General features: G+C 43.3%; 1 protein-coding gene across 1 annotated transcript in view; it reads right to left on the reverse strand.

Moving 5' to 3' along the window:
- usp43a (ubiquitin specific peptidase 43a) overlaps positions 1 to 14174 on the reverse strand; it is a 581344-nt gene that overhangs the window by 545924 nt on the left and 21246 nt on the right. The window lies entirely within an intron of this gene.

The following is a 14174-nucleotide window of genomic DNA, read 5'->3' on the forward strand; positions in this document are numbered from 1 at the left end:
AATCACACCACAAATGGCAGGCATGTTTTAGCTGCTCTAGGATTCCCTCTGTAAAGTTTTCTGTCTCTCCACCTCTCACTCTTAAGATGCTCCTAAAAACCTACCTTCCATCAAGCTTTTGGTCATCTTTCCTGATTTATCCTTCTGTAGCTCGGTGCCAAAACTGTTTTTATTCATATCGCACTTATTAAGTACTTTGGGGCATCTTACTGCATTAAATGTGCAATATAAAACTAAGTTGCTGTCGTTATAAATAAGTACATCATTCATAAGATGAAAACAGGCGACTCAACCTATAACTTAAGTGATGGCAGCAACAGGAGCAGAACCCAAAAGAAGCTCAGTTATGATGATAAACAAGCTCAATGAAGAATTTCAGTTCTTCAGATCACAGAAATCCAAACTGAAGTATAACCTAACACCAAGGAGAATTTAAAAGCATGAGAAATTTGACTAGTGTTCATTCTTGATTATAATTCATGACACAAAGTGCTTATGGAGATAAGGTGCTGTGCAAATATTTAAGGGAGGAGGGCCACCAGGGCCTGTGCAGCTGAATCCCAGTGAATATAGTTGGTGAGGAGCAGTACGGAAAAGGAGGAAAGAAAACGAGAGAGAATAAAACAGCAAAGAGGGAGAGGGGCCTGTAAAGTGGCAAAATATGATCTGTACTGTCCATAATCTTGTGATGATTTCTCCCAGCGGTTACCTGGGCCTCTGTTTCTTTTCTCATTGCAAATGCAAGCTTAATTTAGAGAGAAAGGGGAATTTTTAAAAATGCATGGTAAGTTGCCCCTCCAGCCATGCATATTGCATAAGTAGGATATCAATGTCAAATGCATCCCAAGTGTGACATGGAGTTTGCCTTTTGTGTGTGCTATACATTTCCAGGCAACAGCTTCAAGAAATGCAATCATTAAACCTACGGTTTCCTCCTTATTCTACTTGCTAAGCTCCTTAGGTCAACAGCAGCCACAAACAATTAGGCTTTACTGTGCCTGGAGTGAACGTGCCAGAGTTGATAATGAAAAACTATAAATGAATTGTAAATGGAACCAGAAATACTGTGTGAATAGAAAATCCAGGCATTTGCTTCCAGACCTGTGGCCCAAAGAAGTTGTACCCAGGATAATAGGAAGTGCCTAGCTCACTGAATTCTACATGGAAAAACACAAATGAGTGTCCACCCCTCAATCACAAAATGCATTGTGAGGGCCAGCACAGAACCTCGAAAACCTTCAACATAAATAACTTGTACCCGCCTCTTTCGCTGCCTTGAATCAGTCCATGAATCTGAAATCCTGCATTACCCTTTGAATAAGTTGCAAATTTTTTTTTTTAAAAACTGCAATTACTGCATTCAAGCTCAAAACAAGTTTCTGTCATGAGCATAACATTTCTTGGTGGAAACTACAGGTTGGGCGTTCAAATCTCAAAAACAAAACCTGAATCAAGGGCAAACTTTCCCTACGCTGTAACTTCATGAAAGTATAAAGCAATAGATTGGAGAGCAGCCTGATGACTTCCTACCTTATGGGATATACTCAGGGAAAGAAAGATCAAATCACAGCAGCAAATATGGCATTCAGTATTTACTTGTGCACTATTTCACATCTTGCCTCAGCATCTGATGCTCAATGTTAATATATGATTTACAACCCATGTGCATTTTATCCCTTTTACTTGCTTTGCATTTAACTGCTGAATCTAACTTTGTTTCTCCAGAGCTCCACATATCTGAGTCCCTTCTAACCACTGTAGTTTAAGCAGAAATACTAGCAGATATTACGAGAATACGTCAAAGTTTGTGACACACATCCATTGCAAGCATTCCAGCTGCCTTTTACCTTTTCTTACATGTGACATCCTCATTAAGCCCACTACTGCACTACTTTTCAAACAAAAGGCTGATTTTAGCTGCAATATAATTAGAACAGCAGCATTCTATTCAAACTTAGAGGAACCTTAGGAAAACTATCAGCTTAACCCTCTACCTTACTAATCTAATTATTGCTTTAAATAGCAATGAACCGGCTGGCCGACGCTCACGGAGGATCAAATATGGATGTATTCCTGCGAACAATTTTCTAGATTCATGGCTGATTATCAACAGCCTTTAAAAAAATGCTACCATTGGAGTTTACTCAAGCAAATAGCTCATAAGAAATATTCCCTTAAGTGCACAGAAATAGAAAAATCAATTGTCAATTTACAGCAGCCATATTCCTTTCAAAGTTAACATTGCAGGTCACTGAAAAGAATAAGGAAAGACAAAATAACCCAAAAGATAACAGCTACACGATGCCAGCTTGGGTTTTAAAAAGCAGTGCTTGTTGGCAAAGGGAGGGTTTAAGATTTCCATAGTTTTGGAAATTGGCATTGTGAGTTAATGCATTTTGGTTATCAAATGTCTCTGGTGCACCTGCAGCTAAAATGAACAGAAAAACATGCTCCTCAAACTTCACCAGGAATGTATCCCGCTCCTTCACAAAATATTTGCTTTGTCTTAAAAATCCGTCACTTCACCTGTTTTGGCAAAACCGGTGACCAAAGATTAGGGAATGAAAAGGATCACACAGAGAATGGCGCTTGTCTTTATTGATGTATTTCTGCAAAGGTTAGACTCTGGATACCAATCTGTTCGAACCCCACCATGGCAGACAGGCTAGTGTTCTCCCTGATGATTTCAAAGCTAGGTGCATTAATAAAACTGATCAAAACTTAACCTCTGCTTTCCACACAGCGTGTCCCTCCCCAAAATTAATGCTCGTTCCTTATGTCCAATGATCGAATAGATTCCAAGTATTAAAATAGTAATTGCCTCAATATTCCATTGATGGCACTATTAATGTCATGTTATGTGACGAAGGGCAGAACTTTCTGTGCCCGTTAGTGGCGAGTGTGTTTGGCAGCGTGAGCTGACAATATGGTGAGAAAGCCAAAAATCGGTTTCACAATGTCATTTGCTACCATCCGCTCTGCCCATCAATGGTGGGCCACAATTCCTGCCGTCGGACGTTGGGAACTTCATTTTAATACATCTGTATATCATCATAAGCCCAGATTGCCAGGATCAGCACCGACGCTGGATCATCCGATCACACACCGGCGTGTTTCACAACAGTACATAAGTGATGTGCTGGTGAGCTGCATTTCCAGGTCTATTTACCTACCCTGCTTCCAGCAGCACTGCGGTCATCAGCATCAGGCTTTGCAAACTGCATCACATCGCTTTTAGAGGGGCTCACGGGCAGCTCTGTACCTACCAGACCAGCAGTAAGGCTGGGGTGGCTTTTCAACAGCTGCAGGGCTAGGGCTTGCTTGGGGAAGGGGGAGAATTGGCCTCAGGCAAAGGAAGAGGCTGCAGGGCGAGTGCTGTACTGGGGAAAAGGGATACCCCACGATGTGTGTGAGGGCACAAGTCGATCTGTGCAAGTGGCCTCAAGATGGTGAGGGCTGAGGAGGCAGTCTCCAGAGGAGATGAGGCCAGATGGACATGTGAGGGTATGTGTGTGAGAGAATGGGTGGTGATGGCCCTTGAGCTGGCAGTGAGTGAGATGCCAGTGAATGTGTGATTGGCTTGCGCGTGAGAGTTTAGAGTGATGAGATGGTTGTCTTACCCTGGTGGCATGGATGAGATCATTCATCATCTATCTGCACTGGATGGCCAACTTCTTCAGTGCAGCATTGGCATTGATCACCACTGCCATCGCCTCCCAAGCAGGAGTGGTGAGATTGCTGCCCCTCCTTCAGCCAGAGCGGGGGTAGAGGACATCACAGCATCCAAAAGGCGTTCCAGGGATGCGTCACTGAATGGGGCGGGGGGGGGAGGGGGGGGGGGGGGGGGGGAACGCAGTGGGGGGCTGCAGTCTTCTTGCCTTATGGGGCCATGTCTTCTGTGCAGCAGTCCCGGGCTGGAAACACAGAGGTGTACGCACGGCTGCACGTTAAATATAGCACTCGGCACGAGGAAGTGGCAAGTGAAGGGCAAATGAGAGCCCACTCGCCATCAAAACGGCGTGTTTCCTGGGATTGCATCAGGGGTAATAATGACAAGCAACCACGAAAGCTGGAGCGTGATGAACACTGACTCTTGTTTCTTCTATTAGGAAGCTGTGATTGTTAATCTAAGTATAACCATACCTTTGAAAGCAGTTAGAAGTACCAGGTCCTATAAATTTCAATAATCAGCATAACGTTCTAGCTGACCTGATTTACTGTGTCTGGGGAAATGTTGCACTGTCAATGGTCCTGCCTTTCAAGTGAGACCCTGAACCAAGGCCTCATTGCCCTGTTCAGGTGAAAGTAAAGGATTCCGTGACACTATTTAATGAAGAGCAGGTTTTTCTAGCCAGCATTTATTCCTCAAAAGCATCACTAGAACAGCTTACTTTATCTCACTGCTGCTTGGGAGACCCAAGCACAAATTGACTGCCAGTCTTTCTACATAACAATAATAACTGCACATCAAAAGAATTTCTTTGCCTGAAAGATACCTTGAGTGATCCAGAGGACATGAAAGCTACCAACTAAATGCAAGTTCTTCCTTTCATCATTTCAGTTTGGCAGCAACTTGGATGGACTCTCTGTCAACCTTGCTGATCCCATCAAAATTTAATTGTGTCGATATCAAATCTGTTCATGCAGCAGTGTAAAGTCAATACCAAAATAGTTTTATTTTCCCTCAACTTCACTTCTAGTAGTTAAAAAGTACATTTTAATAATATCCATATTAGGTTTTCATCTTAATATGGTTTTTGGTAGAACTCCCTATGCAAAACAAGCACCGAATTGGTCAAGTTGTGCAAAACAGCCCACCTATTGCCTTTGTACATATGCAAAGTTCTTACTTAAGTGTTAACAAAAAATACTGTGCAATTTTCACTTTCAAACCGCTGGCTGCTTTCACTATGCTTCTGAAGCTTACTATTTTGTTTCATCCCATTCCCATGTAATAAAGCTCTACTCTACATTCCTTTGGGTCTTGTTTTGCTACCTTACACAGACAGACAATTTAACCCAAGACCCTTGCCAGCACTTGCTGAAATCTCTTACAAGCATGGCATGGGTCACTCTGCTTCTAGACACTTCCATTCCTCATGAAAGGCTTATGTAAGCATTAACATGCCACCAATACAAATATAATGAAACTGTTGTACTTTAAATAGTCTTGGAATGAACTTTAAGCTGAGTGCTTTAATAAACCAAGTTGTTTCAGGCTGAAAATGTGTATTAGCAATATATTACAAAAAGCCACCCCCTAAAACTCAGTCACTATCTTGTACAAATACCTTACCAAGTTCTCTAGGGAAAGTCTATTCTTTACAGAGCAAGTTTACATATACAAATTTAATGAAACTTACAACAGTTAACCATTATAGCTTCAAGCTTCATAAAGATTGAGCTTGTGGTTTTTGGGATATCAAAGAATATTTTTACATGAATTGTGCAAATATATTGCCCTAATTCATCATGATAGGAGTGATCTTTTTGCGTTTTTATGAAAATTATTTGGCCACATGCAGCACAGCCTCCCAGTGGTGCTGTGGCCGCTTTGATTTAGGTCTCTGCAGTTCTGTGCATTTCCATGATAATTTAGCCACTGCTAATAAATATTGTGCACTTATGGGGAAATAAACCAGCCAAGAATAAATTTTTTTTTAAACTTGTTCGAGGGATGTGGGCATCACTGGAAAGGCTAACAATTATTGCCCATCTCTAATTGCCCTGATGAGATTTGACTGAGCCAACTTCCAGCAATTTCACATGCACAGTTAAACATGGAAATCAGTAAGGTGCTGCCCAGAAGCTTTGTTACACTGGTATCACATCCAGAGACTCACCATGGAAACATGTGAAGGATGCAAAGTTGCTGTACTTCCATGATTGATACGCACTAAACACACCAGAAAGGTCAGGGTTCATCCATTCCAGTGTGTGAATTTTTAATGGCCTGATACTTAAATGCTGCCAAACAACCTCTCTAGCTCTGAAAATTAATATTTACAATGTCTAATTATTGTTGGAGATTTAAAACCTAATTTAATATTTTTTAAGCTTACTTTTTGTCTCTCATCTCTCTTTTAAAACCATTTTTCTGAACATGATTTGGCTTTGAATTAAATATTGCAGTTGACACTTCCTGATTCAGAATCATCACTGATGCTTCAATCTGATTGGTTAAGGAGATATACAGTTGCTTGCCCTGTTCACATAAACCCCAGAACTCCGATAGAGGGTGCCTTGCCAAAATGGTTTTCTTATCACAGCATGTTTCAGAGCAAAAACTCATAGTCTAAGGGCAAGTGCAAGTGCAATGAAGTGTAAGTGTAGTCCAAGGGCAAGTGTAAGCGCAATAAACAGCTGGCACTCTTTGTGCACTGCTGATCATAAAATCTAGGCTGATATTTCACAGCTGCACTTCAATACACTCTGGGCCAACACTGGGTCAGCCATTAGCCAATCATGGAGCTAGTGTGAGCATTATGGTGGGTGAGGCCTTATAACTACACTCCACTTCATTGCTCTGACCTTGTGATTATGCAGCACATTTTTTTAATTTCAGTATAATGTTCAATGGGCACGTGGTCAGTTACGTTTCAGGAGTGGAAAAGAGAAAAACTACACAGGGGAGAGTTTATGTTAGAACAGTAACAAACTATTATCTAACCAAATATCTTTACTTTCTCCTAAGAGCCATGTTCCATTTACATGAGATGTAGATAGATTTCTTATTGATCTTTTCTTTACTAATGTTTAATCAGAAAATGCAGTCAAGCAAATTTTTTAAATGGCCAAAGTGCCAAAAGCAAATCATCAGCAGTCCTTCCCCTACACTCAAGGTCATTGTTTTGTGAGTTTCATGGGAAAATAAACAGAAATACAAAATACAATCCAAAAACAATTGCAAGAATCCTGGAAAAATTCCAATGTAATAAGAATTTAACTTATTCAAGCAGCCACCATAAATCAGTGGTCCCAACTGAAATAGAATAAGTTGAAGATTGTGATCCCGAAAACGCCAGTAAGAACATTACGAGTGCAATTAATTGGAAACAGAGTTTCACTTATACAGTCACCATGAAAAAGCGACCCTGCCACTGGCTCTTCACCAGGACAGGTCCCGAGGACTCACAATGATCTCAGGTAATTAGAAATATACATTAATTACTTTGTCTTAGTTCCTACCAGGGAGACGAACATGGTGAGCAGTACATCAAAAGAGATCGGAAGATTTAAGAGGGGAGGGAGGAGACTCGGATGGGGCATAAACAATAGCATGGACGCGTCGGGCTGGATAGCCTGTTTCTGTGCTGTAAACGCTTTGTGCAGAAGAAGATATGAAGAAAAAAAAAAGTGAAGCCCAGCTCTGTGACTGCCATGAGGGTGAGCAGCTGAGATTAGACTAGCTGTTGCATAATCACACGGCAACAACCTAAAATGTAATTCACAATGTTATTAAAAGAAAAGCAAAGTATGTGTCGTCACCTCCCATATACATGCCAAAACAATTTAACTGTCAGACAATGCAGGTTTTCACTCAAGATTAAAATTAGCAAAGCACTTTGAACTTACTCAAGCAATTCAATCACACTTTTGTTCTTGGGCCGATCGCTACACATGGAAAAGTCTTTTGACCAGCTTGGCCTTTGCATAGTGACCCTACAATAAATTATCACATCTATTTAGCTTAGTTTTATGTGAAGCAATTTTTTTTTTTCTTAAGTACTTGAAAACTTAAAAATAAATTAGGTGGAAAAAATTACATTCTTGCCAGCAAAATGTGGGTTAACATTTTATAGGAAGAACACACCATGCCTGCTTAGGTATCTAAGCACTTCTTTGAATAAGCCCTCATCATTACTCTAACGTAGCTTTTGAAAGCGGTCTGGAATTTGCTCATGATTGTTGAGGCATTTCACTGCAATAAAACTGCCATTACTCAAACAGTCAGGGCGAGACCTGATGTTGCCGGACTTATTTATGGAAAATTCAACATTAGCCATTTGATCTGCTCCACTTTCCATTTGGCAGAATCACCAGTAAAAAAAAAACCAAACAAGTTAAAAACGCAGGGGAAATAAGAAAGGAATTATAAATGTAAAGCCGTCACTGGGGTCAACAGAACTGAAGTTTTAAAAAACATTTAAACATTGTTTGAAATTACAGAGCACCATAAACCAGCTAAAGGAGATCTTCCAGACTTGATATCAAAATTAAAAGCAACCATTTCAATTATCTGGGGGCTTTCAAATACATAGTGCAAATCTGGGAGGATTCCACCCTAAATGCAGTAGCAGGCAGGGGAAATGTCGTTTTCCCCGCCCACCACAATGGCGGCCTCTCTCACTGTATTGGCCCAAACCCGCCACATTAATGATGCTTTCCCGAGAAACATGGCATTTCCATCGTGGGCGGGCATTCATTCACCTGCCACACCATCACGCCAGGTGCCATATTTAAAGTACAGTCGCACATACACCTCAGCGTTTCCAGCCCACGACTGCTGCACAGAAGACATGGCCCTGAAAGGCAAGAAGACTGCAGCCCCCAGGTTCAATGACGCATCCCTTGAGTGTCTTTTAGACACAGTGGAGGCCCACTGTGATGTCCTCTACCCCCACTCTGGCCGCAGGATGGGCAGCAACATCACCAATCCACCTTGGGAGACAGTGGCCACCGCCAATGCCCTGCAAAAGAGGACAGCCACCCAGTGCCGCAAGAGGATGAATGATCTCCTCCATTCCGCCAGAGTAAGTCACTCTTCTCATCACTCTTAACTCTCACATTCACAAACCCATCACACATCCACAGGGCCCTCACTCACTGCCAGTTCAAGGGACATCACCATTCACTCTCTCTCACACACCTTCATTGTCCTCATCCCGTCCATGGAACCACTCACTACCCACACATGGCAGGCATACTTATCACCTGGCCTGGCAGGCATCCACTCTCTCCATCTCTATTCACACAGGACAAGCTGGCACACAAAAAGAGGGAGAGGTCGCAGACTGGTGGAGGAATGCCTGACTTCAAGATCCTCACAGGCTTTGAAAACAGAGTCATCCAGCTGGCCGGCGAGGATCTGGACCATTCCTGTGCTGACGGTGGGGTTGGCAGTGCTCTTACCAAGTGAAGGCCCAGAAGTGCAACATCCATCACACAACCATTCTGAGTGTGATGTGTCCTGTTTCACAGGCCATGATCTAATTATCCCTCCTTGCTTTCGCAGGCACATCTGCCAAGCAGCCAAGAAAGTCCACGACCCAGAGTCTCCAAGAAAGCCCCGAGGGAAGCTCAGAAGACGAATCTGTTGAAACCATCCCTGAAGTCCCGTCACAGCGCTCACCCACACCCTCCACCAGCTCAGGGACACACACCTCGGTGGGACCTAGCTTTAGAATAGCTCCAGGATCACAATCTGGTGAGCACATTGCACTGTCTGATCCACAGTAGGCGGTGGCAGGGACTTCCCAGATCCCCAGCACTCGGAGGACTGCTGGAGGTCAGAACATTGCTGAGTCCAAGTCAGATGACGAGCCTCTGGACTCGGTCATGTCACAGTTGCTGGAGCTGCAAAGGCAAGTTCGGGGAAGGATGTCCGCTGCACTCCTCAGATTGCAACGCACAATGGAGCAGTCCGTCCGCTTTCTGGCTGAGGTGATAGCGTCAGCATGCCAATGCACCAAGGTCAACACTGGTAAGACGGCGGCTGCCATGGCGACCTTGGTCCAGGACGTCACTCCTGCACTGCTGTGCAGGCTGAACTCCATCTCTGACACCATATTTGGCCTCCAACAGTGTGTACGCGAGAGGGGTGTGGGGCAGCCCAATCTCACTCCAGCTACCCCTTCCCCTCAAGTAGTCAGCCAGGGGCAATTGGGCACCCATAGGGAGGAGGATCAGCAGGTGTACCTCCCAGGGCCATCCATCTAAGTGACTCCGGGAATAACTGGCCCATCTGAATCCGCAGCTCCAGCTCCATAGGCTGAAGGGGGTGCCACTGCCACACAGCAGGACCCTGAAAGCATGCCAGGGATCTCCAGGTCTCAGCCCTCCAAAGGGCGCCTGCTAAGGTCATCACAGTCAGCTGGCTGCCTCAACCTCTGCTGGTCTGGGGAGCACCAAGGCAGGGTTAGGAAAGTTAAGAAAGGAGCCACTAGCATGAAAATTGAGCACCACAGTCACTTTCACAGCCACTAGCAGTGGATGCCCTCCATGTTCCCGTGGCACCAAATCCTGCAGTAGCTGGCAGATGTGACCGACCAGTTCCCTTGACATGCGCAGTCTTCGGTGACACTGGTTCTCGATCATCTGCAGGAATGAAAGGCGGCACCTATAGACTCTGGTTCTAGCTAGGTGCTGACCAATGAGAACTCGCTGTCGCTCTTCAGCGGCATGTACGTGAGCCCCAGCTGCCCCTTCTTCCTGAGGGTGCTGCTCCTCCCTCTGCATAGCCAAGCGCCTCTGTCACTCTCCATCACCTCCATCCTCTGTACACCATGAGGCATACAGCTAGTTCACCAGGCTTCATGCTCCTGATGTACTCCTCCTGCAGGTTGAAAGGGAGAGATGCATGGGTTAACATGGGTGTACTAAGAACTTCTCCTGGTAAGTCTCAAGGCCCCTCAACGCATCCCGGAGAGTGGGGCCACCAGAGTTTAGTGCGCTGCATGGCTGCCCAAAACCATAACCACCTCCGCCCCGCTACATCTGCCTGATTGCCCATTGGACTCCATGCTGTGCTCTCAGCTCAGGCATTCTCCTAACCCACACTGCAAGGCTGCATTGTTAACTTGAACAATGGGGGAGACTGGTCCAAACCGGGATGATGACATTGCAAGGGGCTGTGGGCGCCTCCACCAGTGACTACTCCATGGCCAGCTTTAGCAAGGAGATTGGACAACATGCCCAGTCGTCCAACTGTTCTGCAGTCCACTAAAATGCTCGTTAGTTTACAGTCTGTGCCCAAGGGGTGAAAAGCTCTGGAGCACTTGGCGGCACTTTGATGTCTCTGCGCTGCTTGAGTGGGTAGATAAGTTAGAGGCCCGACTCCATGCATGTCAATGTGGCTGCATCTGAACTGTCTCAGCTGCAAAGCAATGATCACTTTATACAAGGTTTCCCTAATGCATGGCCACTTCCCCGCCCTCTTCCCCCCCCCCCCACCCAACCCTTGAAAGTATGCTGCAAAAGTATAAAGTGTCCCTTTAAGGCCACAGAGTCTAAGCACTGTAAATAGGAATATCCTATTGTTAAAGGCCAATTCCTGTTGCTGATAAAGTTGCTGTAGATAGTTGTTTACAAATTCCTGGCTGTAGGTCAGAAGGGAACAGCAGGAAATTGTGCTCTCTCTTTTTTTAGATGCTATTTATTGGTTAATAGGTGCTCTTACTCTCTTTTTAGCTGTGGCTTGTTTCTTTTTATACGAGTGCTATTTAAACCAATCTTTCAAATGATACACAGCATCACAGCTTTGTTTGAGTAAAAGAGATTGAAGGGTTTTTTTAAACGCAATCCTAACGTGCACATACAGAAATAGGAGTATTAAACACTTAAGATATGAAAAGATGCATTGCAATAAATTCTGATCTAATTTGAAACATTTTTTAAAAAGTGCTTAAAGTCCAAAATTGACATGAGTGGGGGCAACTGGCATGATGCATTAGCTTATCACACCATCCTGTCTTTGGCTAGTTTGAAACCTCAAATTCAAAGAATGAAAAAGTCACATTTCATTGCAGTGATGCCTTATAACTGGCAAAGTAAGGTTGGGCAGAGTGAACTCAGTTCCCAATGGGTGTGGCTCTGCATTCATTACGCAACTAAAAGGCACTCAAAGCTGTTTGCAAACTGGAACGCTTCCGATTTCAAGCGCATTCTGATTTACAACTGATGGCATAAATAATGCAAGCTGCAGATTCTCCTATCCCTGCAATGACTAACGGGCTGCAGAATTGCTTTGGTCCGATCAAGGACAGAAATCAGAATAATCCCATACCTACTATAAAAACCAACACAAACAGGGTACCAGATATCAAACAGGCCCATGATTGCACTAACTAGAAAACAAAACACATTGATGGAGTACCTCTTTTGAAGGTTAAATTTAAGACATGATATTGTAGAAAGCAGAGGGAGCATCAGCTTACGTTTGAGCATGATATAACTGACCCAGGAGTGGGAACAAGTGTTTCATATCCCACTGCTGCTGCCCTTCTCATTAACAAGCACAAAATTTGACTAAATCAAATGGTTTATTCCTTATTTAAAAGACTGCATCAATCACATCACAAATAAAGTGGAAGTGACTTCACCATCAATGAGAGGGGAAAAAATTATATCTATACATATGAAACATTATTCTATAAATCAATTACCCCTATTCTACAGAGAAACAGCAAGAGCAAGCAGCCAACAGAAAGTAAACCTTTCACACAATTCACAAGTGCTCAGTTATGTTACTGACATCTATTTTCCATAAACATCCCAGTCCCTGATGTTTAGCTTCTAGGTATAAAATGCAGCTGTTAAGGAAGTTCCTGATGAATGTTCCTAACAGATTTTCCAATTGACGGTTGTAATTTTTGGGGATAATTGGCAGAAACCCTGCTTATACAGTTTGTCCAGGGTTTCCACTTAAGGTACAGTGATCAATCGTAAGAACCTCCAAAGAAATTCCCAGTAATTGTGACCACAGATCCATTTTCAGGTGTGACTTCTTGAGATGACTTCTTTCCTATTATGTGTAAGCCTTTATTCAGTTGTGGCATTCTTGCATTTCAGTCAGAAGGCCATAGGTTCAAATCCCACTTCAGAAACTCGAGCACCGTGCAGCACTGAAGAGTGTGCTGCACTGTTAGGGGTGCCATCTTTCAGATGAGATGTGAAACAGATGCCCTGTCTGCCGCTGGACACAGAGAGGCTAGTAGAATGGGTGGAACATGGCAGATGAAATTCAATGGAGGAAAGTGCAAGTCCTACATTTAGGTAGGAAGAATGAAGAGAGACAACACAAGCTAAATGGCACAACATTAAAGGGATGAAAGGACAAATAGACCTAAGGAAGTGTGTGCACAAGTCTTATTAGCTGTTCTGTTAACTTGTCCTGCCATTTTCAAAGCACATAGGTGTAGAAATATGTTGCAAGCAGTAGAAATGTGTCTCAAGCAGTGAAGCAAAGCAGTCAATGCCGGATCAGCCACCTGATATACGCAGCCATTCTGTATAATGAATAGTTGATTCAATATCACTCATTTTGTGCCACCCCAGAGACTAATTTCTACCCCATAGGATCCTGACTATCAATCGAGCTATGGAGTATAAGAGCCAGGAAATTATGCTAAACCTATATAAAACACTAGTCTGGACTGAGCTGGAGTAGTGTGTCCAATTCTGGGCACCACACTTCGGGAAGGATGTAAAGGCTTTGGAAAGGGTACAGAAGAGATACCAGTATGAATGTTTCCAGGAATGAAGGATTACAGTTACAGCACAGAAGGGCAAGAGGAGATTGATAGAGGTGTAAGAAACCCTGTTTATAAGAACCCTGCTTGTAAGAAACTGGAATGAGTGTGCGGCATCACCAAGTCACCCAACATAAAACATTCATATTCATTTTTGGAGTTGTGCCTGTGACATCTCCTAGCTACTCAATTACCAACAGTTTCTTCACCTATCAAGTCACCATTACACAGCTATCCATTACACACTGAAACAGCAATTAGTCAAGCATGAATTACAAACCAGTCTTGAGCCCTTCAATATCCCTGCACTCAAAGCCAACATGCCGAAGGATCACATTTACATATTAAGTAACAAACCTGCCGATGGAATAACTGCATAACTAAACCAAGATTTTTAAACAAAATATTTGTGCTAGGAAAAAGCATTTACTGATAAATACTCAGGCCCAGTTATTTTGACAGAATAAAGGGAAACCTTTCACTTGCAGCAGCCTGAGGAAGGCTTTCCATCAAGGACTGGTAGTTGTGTATGTTTCCATGGTGAGTGGGTATATTAACTTTTCATCTTTACTCAATAGTCCATTTGCAATATGCTGAAGGTACAGTATTAGTGGTGAAGCAGTTTTGAAATATACAATTTTTTAATGGATATCATTCATAGGACTGTGAAGCTGTGATAATGTGAACTATCATAAAACCTTATTT

Source organism: Cetorhinus maximus, chromosome 24, assembly GCF_964194155.1.
Source record: "Cetorhinus maximus chromosome 24, sCetMax3.hap1.1, whole genome shotgun sequence".
NCBI classification, from domain to species: domain Eukaryota; kingdom Metazoa; phylum Chordata; class Chondrichthyes; order Lamniformes; family Cetorhinidae; genus Cetorhinus; species Cetorhinus maximus.